This window comes from Talpa occidentalis, unplaced genomic scaffold (assembly GCF_014898055.3).
Source record: "Talpa occidentalis isolate TD23 unplaced genomic scaffold, MPIMG_talOcc4v2.1 talOcc4.2, whole genome shotgun sequence".
NCBI lineage: Eukaryota > Metazoa > Chordata > Mammalia > Eulipotyphla > Talpidae > Talpa > Talpa occidentalis.
Genome location: NW_023602073.1, coordinates 37,575,158 through 37,583,783, shown reverse-complemented (window position 1 = coordinate 37,583,783; position 8,626 = coordinate 37,575,158). Strand labels below are relative to the sequence as shown.

The following is an 8,626-nucleotide window of genomic DNA, read 5'->3' as shown; positions in this document are numbered from 1 at the left end:
TTTGTATGAATTCAACAGAACAGAAATTATTATGCAGACCTTTTAATTTTTCTTTGTTGGAACTTTTTATAGGAACCCTCAGACTGAGAGCTCCTAAAAGCCAGGAGTCAGGGCTCAGGACCAGCCAAGCTCTCACCATCAGACGTGGCCTGTGGTACCTGTATCTTTGGGGAAATCCCTCTCGAGGATCCCAAGACATGTGGAGTTTCTGGGCCTGTCAAGGGACTTCTTACCCTCATGACAGACCTTTTGTACCCCTAAAAGAAGTGACAGGTTATTGTTTTCTTGTAGGCTCTGAGATCAGTCTGGTTTCTGAAAACACAACATTCCACACAAAGCTTTAGTAAAATACCTGTATTTAAAACTGTCTATTAAAGAAAAGGGGAAAAATAACTTTATTGGATTTATGAAAACAAACATTTTTTTTAGTTTTATTTATGCGTAGAAGAGCTGGGGCATAGACCAGAAGTGGTGGGGGGCAGGGGGTGAGAGGATTCACCAGAGACAGAGTGGGGAGCAGAACAGGGAGATCTACTGAAATACACTGCTAATTGGAGCAGCAGGCGAGAGTAGATAGTTGCCCCATGTGGGTAGCTCCCTGGCAGTGGATCCAACTCAGGCCTTCACGGTGTCTCTTCCAGGCGTATCCTTCCACGTCTCTAAGTTCCTGGTTCAAGTCCAAACCCAAGAAGCAAGGTGGCTTCTCCACATGTCTCTCTCCTGTGTGTCTCCCGGTGCTCTCTGTGCTGACAAACCCACATGTTCTGAGCAAATCGTCCATCAGAACAGCCCATCACAGCTGACACTCCTGGTGTCCATCATGATCAGCCCCAGAACTTGCCATCAGCCTCCTGGGTGTCCTGCCCCTGGTACATCAGAGGGCGTCAGTGTCCGGCATTCTTTGGGGCATCAGCAGGGTAGGATCTCAGTTTAAAACAAGAGCTTTAGTTCAAAGAAAACAGATCATGAGTCATGTAGCGTGTGCGTGCAGCCTGTGTGTGTGCAGGTTCCTATACCAGGTATGGGCCCTTCCTCCCTGGCACCCTCTCAGAAGGACAGAGCTAAGGTAGAGCACAGGGCACTGTCTGTGGTTCTCACCCGTGTGCTCAGTTGCAATCACTCAGGCTCAGGGAACAGCAATGAGGTTTCTCTAACAAACAGGAGAGAAGGGAAATAGTTTCTAAGGCCTCAGTGGCAGCTGTTCACCCCAGATACAGTCCGCAGTGTCCAGTAGTCCCAAATTAAGGCTGCCCGGGTAAGGTGGTACAGTCCCGTCAGGGAGGGCCTGGAGCTAGTGGCACAGCCGCAAGTACTGGGCCAGGATCCAACTCACGGTGACAGTGGGAGGTGCTCCCAGGGGGGCTCCCCTCTGAGGAGACACCCCAGCAGGCACAGACATAGTCTGAACGCCAGGCTGGATGGGAAGGGGGCAAAAGCACCGGGAGGTAGTGTCGGACAGTCAGCAGCAATGACAAGTCTCAAAGGTGACTTTGCTGCTGTAGCCCCAGTGGGCTGCATGCCCTGGGGTGGTGTGGGGGGGACAGAGAGCCTCTGCTGCCAGATTGACTGCCACATTTGTCCATGACACTGATGGTGGTTGGTGGTAAAGTGCCCACCCAAAGTCACCCACTGCCACTCCCGCTGTTGGTTGCAGTGGGCACAGCTGTCAGAGTGGCCTGAGCCCTTTCCTCAAGCAGTGGCCTCCTGGAGCCTGTCAGGGTGGATGGGGGTCCTTTCAAACCCAGCTGATGCCCCTGAGCTATCATTTGTAGCCCAGTGAGATAGCCTCAGCAAAGCTGTCCTGTGGCACCCACTGCAGGGTGGCCTTGGGGCTGCCCAGAATCAGCTCCTCTGGTGGGTAGGGGAGGGGAAGCCTAAGCCCTAGGGGCTCCTTTGATTAAACCTGGCTTGTTCTGGGGGAGGGGCCCTCTGAAGGCTGCCTGCCCACTGGCAGGAAACATCCTCTGCCACCACCTCTAGAGCTGTGCCCACCAGCCCCCACATGCAGACGCAGGGGCCAGGGCAGGAAACCCCCACTGCTGCTGCCAGCCCTTTCAGACTCCTGCTCCCACTGGTCTCTGGCTGTGCCCACTGGGGTAGCCACACCAACAAAGCCTGCATGTCCCACCACTCAGGGGGCAGGAAAGAGCTGGGTAAGCCACGGGGATCTGGAGTCAGTTTACACACTATACTATTATATACAAACATATACACATTCATACGTATTTATTAATGCCTTTAGTAAATTTTACTTGATAAGTCTGTGTAATATATTTATATCAAATGAGTGAGAAATCCACCCAGGGATAGTGACAGGCCCTGCACATCTCTACTTCACAGGCTGAAATGTTGGGTGGCATCCTGACCCCTCTTTCTCACTACCCAGATGTTACATTAGGAAATGCTGTAAAGTCCATCTCTAAATATATCCAGCTCCAATGACTTCCTATTATTTTGCTGATCACACCCCATAAAGCTACCAAATTTTCCATCCTAGAATCTGTGCTGGTTTCTTACATTTATCCTCCCACCGGTCACCTTCACCTCTTGATTCTGCACAGCAGCCAGATTCAGCCTTCTAAAAAGAGGTTGTACCATGTCACTCTCTATCTAGAAAGGTCTGTTAATCCCACAACTTACTCAGAGAAAAGATTATGAATTCTAAACCAATCTTCAGTGACAAGCCTAAATACTGGCAATTATTTTCTTTTATAGAAAAGTATAGGTTTTTCATTTTGAAAAATATCAAAAGTGCAGTGTATCAGTTTAGTTAAAAATCCAGCAGCCAATCAAGTTTCCCTGTGTAAATATATTTAGATTCACATAATTCTATACTTATTACATTACATAATGCTTTTAAATAAAAATCATCAAAATATTTAGTTAAATAATCCCATATCTGGATTGAATCATGGTAGCAGGGAGATGACACTGTGTATCTCACCTGCTAGGAAGTGGGTCATTTGTATAGTCACTACTAGATTCTATCAGACCTGCTGTCATGCTGAGGCTTCCCCTTGAACAAAGTACTACAAGTGGTCATTGCCGGACCCACAAGGAAGACAGAGCTCACTCCTGACACCAGGCACCACCTGAATCCTGTATCTGTGTTTCCTTGTTATGGTGCTGAGCCTTGGTGTTAATAAACACAATGAGTTTTTCTTAATGAATGTGGTGAGTTAAAACAGGACATAACCTGGTCACCTGGTCCCCTCAATAATTTATATTCTTTCCACCTTTTTAAAAAATTATTGTTGAGATAAAATAAGTTACAGATTCACTGGCTGGAAAGACACAGTCACCTCTTAGGTCACCCCTGGTGTTTACACAGTAGGTTGGTTTCTCTTGGTCTCTCAGCATGACCATCCCTCAGCAGGGCCCTCAATGCGGACTTTCAAATGCTACCATTGCATTGCTATGTCTCCTGGCTGGATGAAGATTATTTTCCCTCATTAAAAATATTTAATAAGGGCCTCCCCGGTGGCACAGCGGTTGAGGGCTGGGTTACGAAGCTGCTTGCAGCCTCTGCAGTGCTGGTTCGATTCCTGGCCACCAGGCAAGTGTCCCGCATGGCGCGCTGACCTCTCCTGCTGCCCGCTGCTCCCCTCAGCAATGTACTTCGTCAGTCTGCCTGCTCTGTTCTCCCCTCTGGCTCTGGTGAATTCTCTCACCCTCCTGCGCTTCTGACTGTATCCAGTGCTTGTATAAATAAATAAATAAATAAAATCTTAAAAAAAATTAATAATTGGGCAATAATCTACTCAGCCTTTGTAATATCTCCATTGAGTAACTTTTCATTTTTACCATTTCCTGCTGGCTGCTGTGCTTTTCTTTTGTAACCTTCTTCACATAAATGTGGTCCTTTCCCTTCAAAGGGGAGAAATATTTGAATGAGCCTCCAATTCTATCCCACAGTGTAAAATATTGTCGACAGTTGTAGTCAAAGAAGAGGTGAAGGTGTGTATGGTAAGCTGAGCCCTTAATAGATGGCCTTAAGATTTGAAGATACAAAATTCCCCATCATGAATGGAAACTGTCCAGATATTGACCAAGATGTACAACCTAAATAAGCCAGCGTGTGGACCATACACTAATAATGAGTTGAATCCAGCCATTTGGAATCTCTCCTATGTTGTCATATAATTTGCTGTATCCTCTCAGGTCCACAGAAGCAGCGAAATGGTGGGAATACTTAATCCAAGGTAATAACATAACAGTAAACAATTTCTTGCAAGACTTGACTCTTTAAAAATTGTGAGTGTTGGGCCTCTCTGGTGTCCTAAGGGTTAAGTCTCAGCACTACCACCGAGAAGGCCCACTGCAACAGCCTGAGTGGATCCCAGGCCAGGGACCTACCCACATAAAGAAAGGAGGTGAGGGGGGACTGGACCAAATGCCCTCTGGGCAACACACATGCGTGGATGGTACTTCCCATTAACCAGGCAGGGCAAGTTCTCCCTGGGACATGAAAGCCCCAAGTGGATGAGATCCCCCACTCCCTTCCCTACCTGAGTGCTTCTTCCTCCACATCACAGCTGCAGCCACCGCAGCTCCAGTGAGCACAACTCCAAGGAGAACCAGGCCAGCAATGATGCCCGCGATGGGGATGGAGGGCTGAGGTGGGGGCACTGAAAGGGAAGGGAAGGGGAGATCCTGACCCACAGGCCTCATCTGAAAGACTCCAGAAGGGCTCCCAATTCCCCTGAGAAGAAACTCAGTGCCCACATTCCCCTCCTCACCCCATCTCAGGACTTGGGGCTCCAGCAGCCCGTGATGCTGCACATGGCAAGTGTATCTCTGCTCCTCTCCAGAAGGCACCATCACTGCTGCCCACTTCTGGAACGTTCCATTCCCCCCAGGCCTGGTATCCACCAGCTCTATGTCCTGGAACAGGTCTTGCCTATCCCGCCAGGTCATGGTGATCTCCGCAGGGTAGAAGCCCAGGGCCCAGCACTTCAGGGTGACCTCATGGTCAGAGGTGAGGTGGAGGGTCACCTGTGTCTTTGGGGGATCTGAGGAGAAGGGTCAAAGAATTCACAGTCTGGGTTTTTCCTTCCTGGACACTGAAGCAGCCTCACTGACCATCCTCAGAATAGACATGACAATTGGTTTGGAGGGAGGAAGCACAAAACCCAGATCCCAGCCTAGTCTGGGGAATCTGTGATAATCAGGTGAGAGCCCAGGGTAGGAGAACACAGACATTTTGCTCCTGAACTGGGTGGAGGGTAAATGACACAGAAAGGCAGGAGTCAGATCTAGAAATGTTCTCAGACCAAAAACAAGACCTTGAAAGAGAAACTCATTGTTCCCAAGGTTGCTACCAAGTCAAAGGATCCAGGGAAGAGTTATTTCAGGATGGCCTCCCCTCCCTCGGGAGCGACTGGATTCCTTAACTGTCCAGAAAAGTGGTGTCTTCCGGGCGAGTCTCTCTCTAGCACAGAACATGACACCCAGGGGGACTCTCCCTCTCTGCCCAGAAAGCAGCTGCTGTTCTGCCCATGATTCCATTTCCCTGTGGGGAGCCAGGAAAGGGGAGGTCCGAGGCCTCGTGGCCCCTCTTACCTGTGCGCTGCAGCACCTCCTTTCCCAAAATCAGGAATTAGAGGAGCCGCGGGAAGCACCTGCTCTGCACACTGTGCCTGACGCGCTCGGCCCTGCCCGCCGCCTCCCACGCGCGCTGGGTGATCTGAGCCCCCGGGTCCGCGGGGTCCAGGAGCGCAGGTCCCCGCTCAGGGAGACGAAATCCGCGCCGTCGTAGGCGAACTGGTCACACCCGCCGAGGAGGCTCAGGTCTGGCCTCACTTCACAGCCAAACATCCTCTGGAGGGTGTGAGACCCTGAAACCCACATCTGCTGTCAGGCCTGAGGTCACCCCCTTGCACCCCTCCCCTCCCCTCCTTGAATAAATGTAAATTGAAAATGAAACTTCAGGCAGGAACGTCCCCGGGCTCTTCCCGGTGGAGGGTCCTGGCAGATCCACCAGCCTCGAGGGGTCAGTGGACCCTGAGACTCGGGACACCCCGGCCTTATGGTGGGAATGGGGGTGTGACCTGAGCCTGGCACCGCTCCGCGAAGCTCACCGTCCTCGCTCTGGTTGTAGCAGCCGCGCAGGTCCCTCAGGAGCGCTTTGAACCACTGCGCGTTGTCCCTTTGGTTCTGAGTCTCCTCGTCCAGGTCCTCCTGCCCCGGCTCCGCACTCTGGCCCGGAGAGTCGCTGTGGAACCGCCCGAACTGCGTGTCGTCCACGTAGCCCACGGCGATGTAGCAGGACTCCCCGAGGCCGGGCCGGGACATCATGGTATAGAAAAGCCTCAGGGAGTGGGAGCCTGGGGGCGGGAGGGGTGACCGGGGCTGACCCTCCTCTCAGCGGGGGCCCAGGACCCAGGGAGATGGGCCTGGAGGGGAGAAAGGGGCGGGGCCGTGAGAGTGAAAAGGGGCGGTGGCCAAGAAGGGCCCAGACTCAGGGGACCAGAGCCCTTAGGGGAGGCGGGAGGGACAGAAGGGGCCAGAACACAAGGGGCCTGAAGGGGGTACAAGAGGTTGGGAGGAGATGAGCCTTTCCTGGGGTCCTGCGCCCGCAGGGGGCTCCTTGCTCCTCCCTCCTGGAGCAACAGTGTCCAGCTGGACACGCACTCACCCGCCCGGGTCTCCATCAGGGCCAGGGGCCCCCAGAGCAGCAGCAGGAGGGTGAGGGGCATCACATCCCATCCAGGGGCCTGGGGAGAAGGAGTCCAGGAGGGTCCTTGGAGACTTTGTAACTGGAGCAGGATGATGCTGATTGTCTTCCCTGGACACCCCCAGGAAATGGGGAGAGAGAATGGGGGTGAGTGTGGGGTCATCAAGGCTGCACCACCCCACAGAGCCTGCGAGAGGTAGACGTGATGCTATGACAGTGTCACATCCACAGACAGGGGAGGCTCCAAATTCCCTTCCCCACCTTAGGGAGGAGTGGATTTGGGCTGGGAGAAGCAGCAGCCTGGAGGAATGACGAAGCTAGTAGTGTTTTCAGATAATTGCAAATATTCCACTGTGATACTGAATTAAAACTATACAGGATGGTAGTTTTAAAAGGTTATTTGCAAAGTGAAAGTTGAAATAATATCATGGAATATTTCCTATTCTGCTACATTTCCATAGGCCTCTCCTGAATATTGCTAATGTATGATTTTTTAAGGTGATACATTGTTTCTTAAGTTACATAAATACTCAATGTTAATGACACTGGAATCAAATAATCAAAAATTATTTATTTTTAAATCACAAATCACAAAAGAAAAATTCGTACGGTAAGATATCAAGTAGTGATGCACTCAATTATTCATATTTCTGGTTTTCTCTGAAAGCTTATATTTTATCAGGCAAAATTACTAACATTTGTTAACTGTCTGTTGATTTTCTTCAAGAAATAGACATTCATTTTGAGGAAAGTATCTGCTAATTAACCAAATTTAAATAACATTAGATTTTGCCATTCATCCCTTCAGGTAAGGATGGTATTGCCCACAAATAAAGAGTATAATTCATCTCATACAAATATTTTCCTTGGGACACAGTGCTTGGGGATGCTGCAGAAGTGCTCTGTGTGTCCTTCCAGGTCAGCACACCACATATTTTAGAATGTGGAGTTGAGGATGATGCAATAATGAAGGCAACATTTAATGATTTTTCCAAACCTTTTCAAGTGAAACTGGCTTTAATGTTTGTCTCCGCAGGTAAGTGCTGGTGAAGAATTACTGCTTCTGCAGTGGTACTATAAGCTCCACTCTTACTAATTTTTCCCTCAGCTAATGCTAAAATAGTGAAAGGCAAATGGTGTCTAAGTGATGTTTTGAAAATAATTTTACATCATGGATCCCATGAAAGGTTCTGGGTGACTTCAAGGGCTCCACAGACCACACTTTGAGAAATGCTTTTCTCAGGAAAACAGGGACCATGTCCCAAGTGTTCTCTGCCTTTGCCTCCCCTTCACTTCCCAACATCCCTCTCCCTAGCTGTCTCATGCCTCCCCAAGCTGCCTCCCCTGCAGATACAATGGGGAGCAGAGAGAGGCCCCTGGAGACGTGGAGCTTGCACTGTCAGGAGAGATGGACACTGAGTAAAGGTGACAAAGACAGGTGTAAACCTTACCTGAGCCCTGCTCTGGGAGGAAGGAGTGTTTGTTGTGAAAGCAGAGAAGCAAGAGCACTAACAGGTCCCAACCACTATTGTCTATAGTATCAAATGATGTAAAAAAAAATACATATTAAAAACAAATTAAGTATAAGGAAATCAGATTTTTTCTTCCCACATCTGTCACTTCCACCCCTGACACATTGTACTCTGGCCCCACAGAACAGCCTGCCCCCTCTTCCACAGCCCCCCTCCACGTCCTGCCCCAGGACCACCCATATTGAGGAGGCCTGTAGCCTAATCTGCCTCCTGGTCCTGCCCCATCCTCACCCTCATCTGCTCTTCCCCTCATTTATGATGCTCTGAAGGACAGGCCTCCCCCAGATGTTCAGAAAGGTGTCCCCAATACAGGCCACTTTGGCATGTGAATTATTTCCATCTGAGGTTCATCAGGGGTTCATCTTAGGAAACAGTTACCACTTCTATAAGTACCTAGTATGAAATTTGCTGGTCTAAC

At 49.9% G+C, this 8,626-nt stretch overlaps 1 pseudogene; it reads right to left on the bottom strand.

Annotated features, from left to right (window-relative positions):
* Nucleotides 1-3,853: 3,853 nt before the first annotated feature.
* Nucleotides 3,854-6,856, bottom strand: LOC119253182 (class I histocompatibility antigen, Gogo-OKO alpha chain-like; annotated as a pseudogene).
* Between the last annotated feature and the right edge of the window lie 1,770 nt (nucleotides 6,857-8,626).